Source organism: Arachis hypogaea, chromosome 17 (genome assembly GCF_003086295.3).
Source record: "Arachis hypogaea cultivar Tifrunner chromosome 17, arahy.Tifrunner.gnm2.J5K5, whole genome shotgun sequence".
NCBI lineage: Eukaryota > Viridiplantae > Streptophyta > Magnoliopsida > Fabales > Fabaceae > Arachis > Arachis hypogaea.
In genome coordinates, this window is record NC_092052.1 from 77,905,631 (window position 1) to 77,920,694 (window position 15,064).

The 15,064-nt window shown below is 39.3% G+C and overlaps 1 non-coding gene across 1 annotated transcript; it reads left to right on the plus strand.

Moving 5' to 3' along the window:
* The first annotated feature begins 355 nt into the window (after positions 1 to 355).
* On the plus strand, positions 356 to 463 carry LOC112768514 (small nucleolar RNA R71). The gene has a single exon (XR_003185932.1). It is a non-coding gene; the product is annotated as a small nucleolar RNA R71 (small nucleolar RNA).
* Positions 464 to 15,064: the final 14,601 nt, after the last annotated feature.

Sequence of the window (15,064 nt, forward strand, 5' to 3'; positions counted from 1 at the left end):
CAGGATCATAAGCTTCTTCTTCAGAAGATGCCTCTTTAGTACTGTTGGATGATTCCTTCAATCCATTCAGACTCTGAGAGATCATATTGACTTGCTGAGTCAATATTTTATTCTAAGCAAATATGGCATTCAGAGTATTAATTTCAAGAACTTCCTTCCTCATAGGCGTCCCATTACTCATAGGATTCCTTTCAAAAGTGTACATGAACTGGTTATTTGTAACCATGTCAATGAGTTCTTGAGCTTCTGCAGGCGTTTTCTTTAGGTGAATGGATCCACCTGCAGAATGGTCCAATGACATTTTAGATAATTCAGACAGACCATCATAGAATATATCTAGGATGGTCCATTCTGAAAGCATGTCAGAAGGACACTTTTTGGTCAGTTCCTTGTATCTCTCCCAAGCTTCATAGAGGGACTCACCTTCTTTCTGTTTGAAGGTTTGAACATCCACTCTAAGCTTACTAAGCTTTTGAGGAGGAAAGAACTTGGCTAAGAAAGCCGTGACCAGCTTATCCCAAGAGTTCATGCTGTCTTTAGGTTGAGAGTCCAACCATATTCTAGCTCTGTCTCTTACAGCAAACGGGAAAAGCATAAGCCTGTAGACCTCAAGATCAACCCCATTGGTCTTAACAGTATCACAGATTTGCAAGAATTCAGTTAAGAACTGAAAAGGATCTTCTGATGGGAGTCCATAAAACTTGCAGTTCTGTTGCATCAGAGAAACTAATTGAGGTTTTAGCTCAAAATTGTTTGCTCCAATGGCAGGGATTGATATGCTTCTTCCATGTAAATTGGAATTTGGTGCAGTAAAGTCACCAAGCATCTTCCTTGCATTGTTATTATTTTCAGCCATGTCTCCTTTTTTTTCGAAAATTTCTGTCAGATTTTCTCCAGAGAGTTGTGCTTTAGCTTCCCTTAGCTTCCTCTTTAGAGTCCTTTCAGGTTCAGGATCAGCTTCAACAAGAATGTTCTTATCCTTGTTCCTGCTCATATGAAAAAGAAGAAAACAGAAAAGAAAATATGAAATCCTCTATGTCACAGTATAGAGATTCCTTATGTAAGTATAAGAAGAGAAGAATAAAAGAAGGGGAAGAGAAAAACTCGAACACAGAGAGGAAGATGGTGTTCGAATTTTGGGTGGAAGAGAAGTATTAGTAGATGAATAGTTAAATAGAAGGAGATAAGAGATGAGAGAATTCAAAAATTAAATAAATTAAAATAAAAATATTTTTGTTTTTAATTTGAATTTAAAATAAAAATTCAAAAATTTAAAAAGAAAAATAAAATTAAATCAAATTAAAATTTAAAATAAATAGTTAATTAAAAAGAAATTTTGAAAAAGAGGGAAGGTGATTTTCAAAAATTAGAGAGAGAGAGTTAGTTAGGTAGTTTTGAAAAAGATATGATTGAAACAAAAAGATAGGATTAGTTGGAAAGGATTTGAAATTTAATTTTGAAAAGATAAGAAGTTAGAAAAGATTTTGAAATTAATTTTGAAAAAGATATGATTGAAACTTAAATTGAAAAAGATTTGAAAAAGAAATTTAAAAAGATATGATTTTAAAATTTAAAGATTGAATCTTTCTTAATAGGCAAGTAACAACTTGAAATTTTTGAATCAATCACATTAATTGTTAGTAAAGGTTTTGAAATTATGAAATAAAATAAGAAAAAGATTTTAAAAATTGATTTTATAAATTTTCGAAAATCATAAAAGAAAAATGAAAAAGATTTGATTTTTGAAAAAGATTTGAAAAAGATAGAATTTTTAAATTGAAAATTTGATTTGACTCATAAGAAACAACTAAATTTTAAAAATTTTTGAAAAAAGTCAACTCAAATTTTCGAAAATTTATGAGTGAAAAAGGGAAAGATATTTTTTTATTTTTGAATTTTTAATGATGAGAGAGAAAAACAATAAAAAGACTCAATGCATGAAAGTTTTGGATCAAAACAAATGATGCATGCAAGAACACTATGAATGTCAAGATGAACACCAAGAACACTTTGAATGTCAAGATGAACACCAAGAACTTATTTTTGAAAATTTTTAAGAATAGAAAAACATGCAAGACACCAAACTTAGAAATTTTCAATAATTAGGCACTAACAAATTGAAAATGCACATGAAAAACAAGAAAAGATGCAAAACAAGAAAACATGAAGATCAAACAAGAGGATTCATCAAGAACAACTTGAAGATCATGAAGAATGCATGATGAATTTTCGAAAAATGCAAGAAAGAAACAAACATGCAACTGAGACCAAATTTACAATTTGACACTAGACTCAAACAAGAAACATCAAATTATTTTTGATTTTATGATTTTATTATTCTTTTGGTATTTTTCGAAAATTAATTGGAAAAAGAAAATAAGGATTTCAAAATTTTCAATAAGAATTCCAAGAATCTGCAATGTTAGTCTAAAGCTCCGGTCCAGGAATTAGACATGGCTTACTAGCCAGCCAAGCTTTCAGTGAAAGCTCCGGTCCAAAACACTAGACATGGCCAATGGCCAGCCAAGCTTCAGCATACAAATCAGGCATACAACAACTAATACTTCATCCAACTTCATTCTATGCTGATAGGTGGAAGCCCCAGTCCAAATGAATTAGACATGGCTTTACAGCCAGCCAGGCTTCAACATGCTTCATGAACCGCTAGAATTCCTTCTTAAAAATTCTGAAGAACATAAATTAAATTTTTTTTGAAAAACTATTTAAAAATTTTTTTTATATTTTTCAAAAATAAGAAATAAAAGAGCTTAAAAATAAAATAAAATTACATAATCTGAGCAACAAGATGAACCGTCAGTTGTCCAAACTCGAACAATCCCCGGCAACGGCGCCAAAAATTTAGTGCACGAAATTGCGATCATCAACAATGGCGCTAAACACTTGGTGCTCTCAAATGTGAATCACTTTTTGTCACAAATTCGCACAACTAACCAGCAAGTGCGCTGGGTCGTCCAAGTAATAAACCTTACGTGAGTAAGGGTCGATCCCTCGGAGATTGTCGGCTTGAAGCAAGCTATGGTCACCTTGTAAATCTCAGTCAGGTGGATTCAAATGGTTATGGTGAATTGATAATAAAAATATAAATGAAATATAAACTAGGATAGAGATACTTATGTAATTCATTGGTGAGAATTTCAGATAAGCGTATAGAGATGCTTTTGTTCCTCCTGAACCTCTGCTTTCCTGCTGTCTTCATCCAATCATTCCTACTCCCTTCCATGGCAAGCTGTATGTAGGGCATCACCGTTGTCAATGGCTACATCCCATCCTCTCTGTGAAAATGGTCCAATGCGCTGTCACTGCATGGCTAATCATCTGTCGGTTCTCGATCATACTGGAATAGGATTTACTATCCTTTTGCGTCTGTCACTACGCCCAGCACTCGCGAGTTTGAAGCTCGTCACAGCCATCCCTTCCCAGATCCTACTCGGAATACCACAGACAAGGTTTAGACTTTTCGGATCTCAGGAATGGCCATCCATGGGTTCTAACTTATACCACGAAGACTCTAATATCTCGGACTCGGTTCCATGTATTAGATATCTAAAAGATACTCATTCTGTCTCGTCTTCATGTAGAACGGAAGTGGTTGTCAGGCACGCGTTCATGGGTGAGAATGGTGATGAGCGTCACATAATCATCACATTCATCATGTTCTTGGGTGCGAATGAATATCTTAGAATAGGAATAAACTTGAATTGAATAGAAAAATAGTAGTACTTTGTATTAATACTCAAGGAGCAGCAGAGCTCCACACCTTAATCTATAGTGTGTAAAAACTCTACCGTTGAAAATACATAAGAACAAAGTCCAGGCATGGCTGAGAGGCCAGCCCCCATGATCTAAGAACTAAACATCCCAAGATGTAAATACAATAGTAAAAAGTTCTATTTATACTAAACTAGTTACTAGGGTTTACAGAAATAAGTAAATGATGCAGAAATCCACTCCCGGGCCCACTTGGTGTGTGCTTGGGCTGAGCATTAAGCTTTCATGTGTAGAGACTCTTTTTGGAGTTAAACACCTGTTTGTAATGTGTTTCTGGCGTTTAACTCTGCTTTGCAACCTGTTTCTGGCGTTTGACTCCAAAATAGGGCAGAAAGCTGGCGTTGAACGCCAGTTTGCGTCATCTAAACTCGAGAAACATATAGACTATTATATATTGCTGGAAAGCCCTAGATGTCTACTTTCCAACGCAATTGAGAGCGCGCCATTTGGAGTTCTGTAGCTCCAGAAAATCTACTTTGAGTGCAGGGAGGTTAGAATCCAACAACATCTGCAGTCCTTCTTCAACCTCTGAATCTGATTTTTGCTCAAGTCCCTCAATTTTAGCCAGAAAATATCTGAAATCATAGAAAAACACACAAACTCATAGTAAAGTCCAGAAATGTGATTTTTATTTAAAAACTAATAAAAATATATTAAAAACTAACTAAATCATACTAAAAACTATGTAAAAACAATGCCAAAAAGCGTATAAATTATCCGCTCATCAAGTTACTAATGTCCAAGTGATTGGTAAATTGATAGCCATTGACTCTAGCTCTCATTAATTCAATTAGTGAATAGCTAGGACTTATGGACTTAGATTAATATAGCTCATTTGACTTTCCTTTACTTGTTAGAGGATGATTTAATGGGATTGATCCTTGCAATTATCATGTTGTGGTTAGTGATAAGGATAGAGATCCTTGACCACCAAACCTTGCCAAGACCGTTTTATCATTTGAATTCCATTGCCATTTACTTTTCATGTTCCTCATTCAAAACCCCAAAACATACAACTCATAACCAATAACAAGAACACTACCCTGCAATTCTTTTGAGAGACGACCCGAGGTTTAAATACTTCGATTATTAGATTTATTAGGGGTTTGTTACTTGTGACAAACAAATTTTTGTGTGAAAGAATTATTGTTGGTTTAGAAACTATACTTGTAACGAGATTTCATTAGTGAAATTCTTTACCATCAATTTCCCGTTCATCATTCACTAAGCACCAAAACAATGCAAGCATATTCAACAGGTGAGTAAGAAAATTCAACACTAATGGAAAAATAGCAAACTTAGAAAAGAAAATAAAAACATGCACAAAGTTAAAATGAAATGAATGAAAGTATGCAAATGCAATAAGTAAAAGAGAATGAAAGAGAATAAGGATGAGAAGGGAGGAGAAGAAAGTGAAAAAGGAAGAGGAAAGAATAATAAATGAGAGGAGAAAGAAGAAAAAAGGAATCGGGGAAGAAAAAGAACGCGTAAGTGTCGTCCATGCGTACGCGTGGATAGCAGGTTGAGAATACGACGCGTAAGCGTCGCTCACGCATACGCATAAAAAGACGAATTGGCTGGGTAACGTGTACGTGTGGGGTGGGTTATGCGCTAGGCACATCACCCGACACCCGCACAGTTCGAGCACAACTCTCAGGAAAAATGTATCAGAGAGTAACATTCAATATGACGCGTGCGCGTGGCCCCTTTTTTTATTTGTTTTTTCTTTTTATTTATTTATTTATTATTTTTTTTAAATAAACTTTTAAGGTACCAAAGTAAAGCCAAATTTTATTAAATAAGTGAAACCATAGCTTAAATGAAATAATCCTAACTAAGAATAAAAATTCAATTTATTACTAATATAAATAAAAGAGAAAATAAGAAGAATTTACCATGGTGGGGTGTCTCCCGCCTAGCACTTTTAGTTAACGTCCTTAAGTTGGACATTTGGTGAGCTCCTTTCCATGGTGGCTTGTGCTTGAACTCATCCAGAAACATCCACCAACGCTTGGACTTCCAATAAGCTCCAACATTTCCAAGTGAATTCACCAAGCCTTGATGAAGTTCTTCACAAGCTTTGAGCTTCCAAAGTTGATCCTCTTGTATGCCGAGATCCCAACCTTGTTTCTACTCCTGTCTCTAAGTTGATCATCATTGTTCCAACCAGGTGGCAAGTAATCTGAATTCTCACTGAGGCATCCCAACAACTTCCTAGACCCAATCAATTGAGAACTATACCAACCATTGCACTTAGACCTTGAGCATCTAACCATAACGAACCTAGGATTGTATTGCCTACCACTAACCATCCCCCTTTTGCTATTACAACCACAAAGAGCTCTAAGTTGTCCATCCGTGTTAAGAAAACTGTATGCAAGTGAGAAATTAAAGCATAAGGGGAAGAGATTTACCCACTTGAATGAAAGAATGTATGGTGATGGCTTCGGGAGAGGTGTCTCCAGTGGCGGCCCTGCCAATGTATGCTTCACTCTCTTGGGCTCCTCTTTGATGATCTCCACCTCTTGACAAGCTTCTTCAACATTAACCTCTTCTTCAAGTCCAATGGGAGAGGATTCAATTGTAGATAAAAAATTATCAATTATTGAATCCATCTCATGATCAACCTCCTCAAAGTCTTCAACCATGATATGCCTTGGAGGTCGTACACCTTCCTCAACATCAAATTCAAACGTCTTGGTAGAAGGCTCTATGACTTGAGTTTTCCATGGAGGTTCCGCGTCTCCTAAGTCTTCAACCACTTCCTCTTCTTTGATAATTTCAGCTTTCTCCACTTGCTCTAGTACAAAATCAAACTCCTTCTTGATGTCTTCCACCGCTTGACAACTTCCTTCAATTCCTACTTTCTTGTTAACTTCTTCCAACTCTTCCTCTTTGATCAAGTCATGTGTTGGAGGGTGTAGACATTCTTCCTCAACATTGCTTTCACATACGATGGAAGAAGTTTCAACAAGGTCTTTAATGTCACTTAGTGTAGAATTGTCTTCAATGATGGAACTTCCGTTTTGTTCAACCTCCCCTAATTCTTTAACTGTTCCTTCATCTTCAAGGGTCTCTACTACCTCCACCTTTTGGGCCTCTTCTTGCTTCTCTCGAAGTATAGATGCGTGAATCCGATCCATTAAGTCCCTAAGACGATCCTTTCTCTCTTGTTCCATGTCAATAGCATAATTGGGATCATGTTGCTCTTGGATTGATGGATATGGGTGTTCTTTCATGGAGTGTGGTGGTGGATGGAGAGATCATTATGTGGATCCACACGGGATATAAGAGCTTGGAGAGTAGAGGTGAGACCAGTGAGAGTAGCGGTAAGTGTGGTTTGAAGCTCTCTTTGCCCTTGGCGAATAACACCAAAGGTATCAACTATGGGAGCTTAGGGTGGATAGGAGGGTTCATTTGTTGGGAGAAAGGGCTCATAATACGAAGGTGGTTCTTCTTGATAAGGGTATGGAGATGGTGTATATTGAGGTAGTGGTTCTTGGGGGTAATTTGGTTGGTATGGTGGATAATGGTTAGTGTTCCGAGGGTTACCTGAAACTGAAGGTCGATCTCGAACGAGATCTTCTGTGCTGGTCGGTGCTGCTGTGTCCGACCTGGTAGAGTTGGAGATGCTGCTGATCCTTGGTCATCAGAGGGTGGTGGTACCTGCAAGAGACTCTGATGCTTAAGTTAGCACGTGCTTTAGGCAGGTTTTTTGTAGACTCAGAGTATGAGTTATACCTGGGTGCTCCAGTGTATTTATAGTAGTGTTGAGTGACCTCCCTTGTGATAAGTTTGTTATCTTATCTTATCTTTTGGTGAGATCATCTATCTTGCCGCCAGCTGCTTTTGAGGTGGGCTGTGTGTTTCTGTCCTGGGCATGTTTTGGGCTTCTGGTGATTTGGCCGAACTCTTTTAGGAAGAGGTCGGTGTCGTCCAACCTTACAAGAGGTCGGTCATTCTTGTCTTCGTCCAATCCGGATCATGTAGCTCGACCCAGGGTATGAACAATGCCCCTGCTTGAGTTCAGACCTTTCCATAAGATCGTGCTTTCTACGCTTCGATTTCTTTGGGGAAGTTGTGCTTAAGCATTTTTGGTTCAATCTGTTCTTTCGTTTGCGAGTTTTATGCTGTGTTTGAAACAGTAGTAGAGAATGACTATTTCTATGCTTCTGAAAGAGGCAACACTAGAGGAGTAATGGAGCTAAACAATGTAGATGCTCTGCTAGCCCAAAACAAGCTCATTACCAAGCAGCTGGCTGACCTCACCAAGAAGATAGAGAGGAACCAAGTAGCAGCAATCACCACTTCATCAACAACCCAAGAAGGAGTTAATGAAGAAGCGGAGGGTAGTCAGGAGCAAGCCAACTACATTGGGAATTCACCTAGGCAAAACCGTGATCCACACTCCAAGACCTACAACCTTGGATGGAGGAATCACCCAAACTTTGGGTGGAGAAATCAACAAGACCAAGGCCCAGATCAAAGACCTTCAAATCCCAACAACAATGCAGCCCACCAACATTTCACATCTAGACCATATCAGCACCCACATAACCAACCCTCTCAACACCTTTACCAAGGCCAAAATAACCCTCCTCATCCTTCCACCTCTAATCCCAATCTACCATCATTTGATGACAGACTCTTAAGGATTGAGAATCTACTTGAAGGCATAGGCAAAGAGATTCAAGACAGTAAATCATTCCGAGAAGAAGTGATGCCCAATATGCAGAATTAGGATGCTGCCTTCAAGAAACTTGAGACACAAATTGGCTACTTGTTCAAGCAAATCCCCAGCCACGACCTTCGCCGCAACACTACTTCAACCCAAAGGGAGGAATGTCAGGCTATCACCCTTTGGAGTGGGAAGGAACTGAAGGAAACCCCCCAGAAACCACAAGAAAACGACTCAAATAAAGAGGAAGAAGAGCAGGATGAAGCTCGAGTTCCCACTTTGAGTTCATTAAAAGGGGAAGGAGTGCTGAAGCCAGATGGCCCAAGAGTCCCATACCCTCAGCAATTAAAGAAGAAGGGGGACGACAACCAGTTTTTGAGATTTTTGGAAATCTTCAAGAAACTGCAAATCAACATACCCTTTGCTGAAGCCATAGAACAAATGCCACTCTACGCCAAGTTCTTAAAGGAGCTCATGACTAAGAAAAGAAGCTAGAAGAACAACGAGACTGTGATATTAACAGAAGAATGTAGTGCTATCATTCAGCACAAACTGCCCCAGAAATTGAAGGATCCCAGGAGTTTTCAGATTCCTTGTATTATAGGGGAAATCACAGTGGAGAAGGCTCTTTGTGACTTAGGAGCCAGCATCAATTTGATGTCAGTGGCTATGATAAGGAAGATGAAAATCGAGGAGGCTAAACCAACAAAAATGGCCTTACAACTGGCAGACCGATCGTTCAAATTCCCTCATGGCGTAGTAGAGGATCTGCTGGTAAAAGTGGGAGACTTCATATTCCCGGTAGATTTTGTAGTACTGGACATGCAGGAGGAAGCCAAGACCTCCATCATCCTGGGAAGGCCATTCTTGGCCACAGCTGGAGCTGTCATTGATGTCCAAAAAGGTGATCTCACCCTGAGATTACACAATGAAAAGATGACATTCAATGTGTTCAAGGCGATGAATTACCCACCAGAATAATTGGGGGAATGTATGAGGTTGGACTCACTTGAAGAGGAAGCGCAGGAGAATTTTGAAGAAGAAGAGCCCGAAAGGTTAATAGAGGAGGAGTATACATCAAGTGAAGAGGTTGCAACAACAGAGATTGGCATACAAGATGCACCAAAGGAAGAGGATGAAAAGATAGAGGCACCCAAACTTGAGCTCAAAGCACTACCACCCACACTCAAATATGCATACCTAGGAAAGAATGAAAGCTACCCGGTAATCATAAACTCATCCCTCAGTCAAGATCAAGAGGATGAACTACTCCAAGTATTGCTGAAGCATAAGGACGCCATTGGATAGACCCTTGCTGACTTGAAGGGAATCAGTTCAGCCATATGCATGGATAAGATACTGTTGGAAGATGATGCCAAACCATCCATTCAATCCCAGAGAAGGCTGAACCCAATCATGAAGGAAGTGGTACAGAAGGAGGTTATGAAGCTATGGCAGGGAGGAGTCATTTACCCAATCTCGGACAGCCCCTGGGTCAGCCCCGTGCATGTCGTGCCCAAAAAGGGAGGAATCACTGTAGTTCCCAATGAGAAGAACGAACTAATTCCTACAAGGACCGTTACAGGATGGCGGATGTGCATAGACTATCGAAAACTCAATGAGGCTACACGAAAGGATCATTTCCCCTCCCTTTCATGGATCAGATGTTGGAAAGACTCGCAGGACACGCATATTACTGTTTTCTTGATGGTTATTCAGGATATAACCAAATAGTGGTTGATCCCAGAGACCAAGAGAAAACTTTATTTACTTGTCCATATGGAGTGTTTGCCTACAGGCGCATGCCATTTGGGTTATGTAATGCACCTGCGACTTTCCAACGCTGCATGCTTTCCATCTTTTCAGATATAATAGAGAAATTCATTGAAGTTTTTATGGATGATTTCTCAGTATTCGGAGATTCCTTTACTAGCTGCCTGAATCACCTTGCCTTGGTATTGAAAAGGTGCCAAGAGACCAATCTGGTCTTAAACTGGGAGAAATGTCACTTTATGGTGACAGGAGGAATAGTCCTTGGCCATAAAGTTTCTAACCAAGGCATTGAAGTGGACAGGGCTAAAGTGGAACTTATTAAAAAACTTCCTCCACCCAGTGATGTCAAGGCAATTAGGAGCTTTTTAGGGCATGCGGGTTTTTACAGAAGGTTTATTAAAGATTTTTCAAAGATAGCCAAGCCCTTAAGCAATCTTCTTGTATCTGATACACCATTTATCTTCGATGAAACATGCATGTTAGCATTTAAAAATTTGAAAATGAGGTTGTCCTCTGCTCCTATCGTTTCCCCACCTGATTGGAACTTACCATTTGAATTGATGTGTGACGCATCTGATTTTGCAGTTGGGGCAGTGTTAGGACAGAGGAAAGATAACTTAGTCCATGTGATATACTATGCGAGCAAAGTCCTTAATGATACTCAAAGAAATTATACCACTACTGAAAAGGAGTTGCTAGCAATAGTTTTTGCATTTGACAAGTTTAGATCGTACCTCATTGGCGCTAAAGTGATTGTTTTTACAGATCACACAGCACTTAAATATTTGTTTGCCAAGCAAGAATCAAAACCAAGACTAATAAGATGGATCTTATTGTTGTAGGAATTCAATATTGAAATCAGAGACAAGAAATGAGTGGAGAACAAGGCAGCATATCACCTATCCAGGATTCCTCACGATAAAGGTGGAGCACCTGATACGAGTGTGAACGAGCTCTTCCCTGATGAGCAGTTGATGACAGTTCACAAAGCACCATGGTTCGCAGACATTGCCAACTTCAAGGCAACTGGGGCCTTGCCTCCAGAGATCAATAAACATAAAAAAAGGAAGCTCATGAATGATGCAAAGTACTTTGTCTGGGATGAGCCATATCTATTCAAGAAGTGTTCAGATGGAATCCTTAGAAGATGTGTTTCGGAAGAAGAAGGACGAGAGGTCCTATGGAATTGCCACGGCTCATGCTATGGAGGCCACTTTGGAGGGGAAAGAACTGCAGCTAAGGTGTTACAAAGCGGATTCTTTTGGCCCACCCTTTTCAAGGATGCCAAAGAACTAGTGAAAAGCTGCAATAAATGCCAAAGATCTGGGAACTTGCCCAAAAGAAATGAGATGCCACAAAATTTCATCTTGGAACTAGAACTGTTTGATGTGTGGGGAATCGATTTCATGGGACCATTCCCAACCTCATATGCAAACAAGTACATCTTGGTAGCAGTGGATTACGTTTCCAAGTGGGTAGAGGCTATTGCAACCCCAACGAATGATAACAAGGTGGTCATGAACTTCCTCAGAAAGAATATCTTTATCCGGTTTGGAGTTCCACGAGCACTCATCAGTGATGGAGGGAGCTATTTTTGCAACAGACCACTAGAGGCTCTTCTCCTACGATATGGGGTAACACACAAGGTAGCCACGCCTTACCATCCCCAAACAAGTGGACAAACTGAGATATCCAACAGAGAGCTAAAGAGGATTCTGGAAAAGACTGACTGTAGGTGCATCAAGAAAAGATTGGTCGAAGAAGCTAGATGATGCTCTTTGGGCATACAGAACAGCATTCAAAACACCACTTGGAATGTCCCCATATCAACTGGTGTATGGAAAGCTTGTCATTTACCACTGGAGCTGGAACACAAATCTCTCTGGGCTATCAAGATACTAAATTTTGACAGCATTGCTACTGGTGCAAAGAGGATCTTGCAACTGTAAGAGATGGAGGAATTCAGGTCACAAGCCTATGAAAATACCAAAATATACAAAGAGAAGGCAAAGAGAAGACATGACCTGCATCTTGCACCAAGGAGTTTCGAAAAAGGGCAGCAAGTACTCCTCTACAATTCCAAATTAAGACTGTTCCCAGGAAAACTCAAATCAAGGTGGTCCGGCCCTTTTCTTGTCACAAGGGTCTCACCATATGGACACATCGAAATCATGGATGAAGGTTCAGAGAGGACTTTTACAGTGAACGGACAAAGACTCAAGCATTATCTGGGCAACATGGGAGAAAACCCCAGAGTAAAGTATCATCTCAAGTAAAGGAGGAATCGTCGAGCTAGCGGTGATAAAAAAAGCGCTCTGTTGGGAGGCAACCCAACCTCAGGTAGTTTCCTTTTCATTTTTATTTCAATAAAGTTCACAAGTTGTTTCCCCTGTATTGCGAGAAGCTAAGTTTGGTGTTCCACACCAAAACAATCCAAGAGTGAAAGTGTAATTCTAAGTTTGGTGTTTCACCAAAGGAATTCAGTTAGAATCACACACCACTCCTAAAGCACATTGCTAGCTCCAGTCAATCAATGGAAACCACTTCGATTTAGTTAGATTTTAGTTAATAATTGTTTTGTTAAACAACAAGATATGAGGTTCTATGCATAAATGCAAGGTTCTGTACTAGGCAAGGAACTAAGTTTGGTGTTCACACACCAAATTAAGTTCATAAGTCACAAGCATACATGCAAGCTAACTGTTTCTCGAATGCTTTGGAACAAGCAACTTCCAATAACTTTGCAGGAATCTTATGAGGAAATGGTGCACCTTCACCCAAGGAAGTGAGGTAGCAAAGACCAGGATGATGACAAAAAGAGGGCAACTAGAAACCATCACCTGAAGGTTGTATTATCACTTAATTCCATGTACTTAGAATGTTGAAAATTGGAAGTCCAAATGCAATCTTGATTAATAGTTACATATTAGTTTGAACCTTTTTAAATTCTATCTTTTAAAGTTTTGTGTTGAAGAGGTCTATGATTGCTAGTCTTTATGTCACTGCATCATCACTTGGCTTACTTGTATGCTTGATCCTTTAAATCAAATGAAAAGAGAATGAGTGTTTACAAAAGACCAGAGTGGAGTTCATACTATGGAGTAAGTTCATGAGTTTATGGTGTGATCATAAGTTAGCTAAGTTGGTTCAACCACAAGGTGGGAAGACAACTATCTGTCATGAATACTATGCTTTGAACATACACACGAGACTAGCTAAATAACAAGATCCTAATAAGAAAAAGGGGAAAAATGAAAGTAGAAAAATAAAAGAAAAAGAGTAAGCAATAAGGCTAGGCACCAATGGTTTTAATCTTGAAGCATGTGTCTGTGGTGTTCCTGTGTGAGGGATTTACTTGGATGAATAAGCTCTTAGGGGTGCCTTATCACTTGGTAACTTGGGTTAACTAACTCGGGATTATCAGCTGAAAGTCCACTATCAAGAGTAACCCCCACTACAGAGCATTTAGTAACCCAAAGAGGTGCTGGACACCAAGGTCTCAAGAAAGAAAATAAACAAACCATGTGCCTGTGGTGTGTATGTATGGGGGAGAGACTTGAGGAAGTAAGTCCTTAGGGGTGCTTAACACCTAGCACCTTGAACCAACTGGTTCGGGAGTGTTGGCTGAAAGCTTATTTTAAAGAGTTGCCCCCTTACAGAGCACTTAGCTTAAGAACACAAATAAGCCCTGAAATGACAACAAAAGGATCAATGAATAAAAGTCTCATGGGATGCAATCACAGTGAGTATTCTAGGACATGATAAAGGTCTGAAAGCCAGGAATGAACCTAAGTTGCTATGCATGAAACCACCATAAAACCAGGGACATGACTTCCACAAGTATGACTCATTTCTCTTGGCATTCCATTCATCATTCTCTTGTTCCAGTACTTGTTTAGGACAAGCAAGCTTTAAGTTTGGTGTTGTGATGCCAGGACATTTTGGCCAGTTTCACTGACCTTTTCTTTACTAATTTTAAGGTAGTTTCATGCATTTCCTTAGAAAATAAGCTAGTCTTGGGTAGATATTCACTTACATCTTGATTCAAGCATACATTGTGCACTTTACATGATTTCATAAGGATTTTGCATGAAATTAATGACAAAATTGGATGTTGCATTTCCCATGACTTGGACTAGAATTTTGATGCACTTTATTGCTTGATTTCAAGACAAAGGAAGCAAGGAAGAACCACGTTAGCAGCCACGTTAGTCTCACTAACGTGACTTCTAACGTAGGAATGGGAGCTAGCTTGCAAAGTGATTGAGAAAAGTAATCGCCAATAATGTCTTCGAAGCCATCATAGCCCACGTTAAGAGTCACGTTAACTAAGTTAACGTGAACTCTAACATGGAGGAAAGAAAATGGAGCCAACGTTAGTGACACTTACCTTTGTCACTAACGTTGGGCCAAGCTCATAAGTGGCCACGTTAGTTGCCACGTTAACTTAGTTAACGTGGCTTCTAACGTTAAGAAGCAAAAGAGAAGCCAACGTTAGTGACATTCACCTTTGTCACTAACGTTGGCCAAGCCTCCACAAGCCACGTTAACTTCCACGTTTATTTAGTTAACGTGGAAGCCAATGTGGAGAAAGTATATGATCGCCAACGTTAGTGACACCTAACTTTGTCACTAACGTTGGAATGAACCACACAAGCCACAATGAGCCACGTTAACTCCCAAGTTAACTTAGTTAACGTGGAAGCTAACGTGAAGAAGAGAGATGATGAGCCAACGTTAGTGACATTCACCTTTGTCACTAACGTTGGAGATGGCTAGCATTGCTACGTTAGAGGCCACGTTAACTAGGTTAACGTGGCCTCT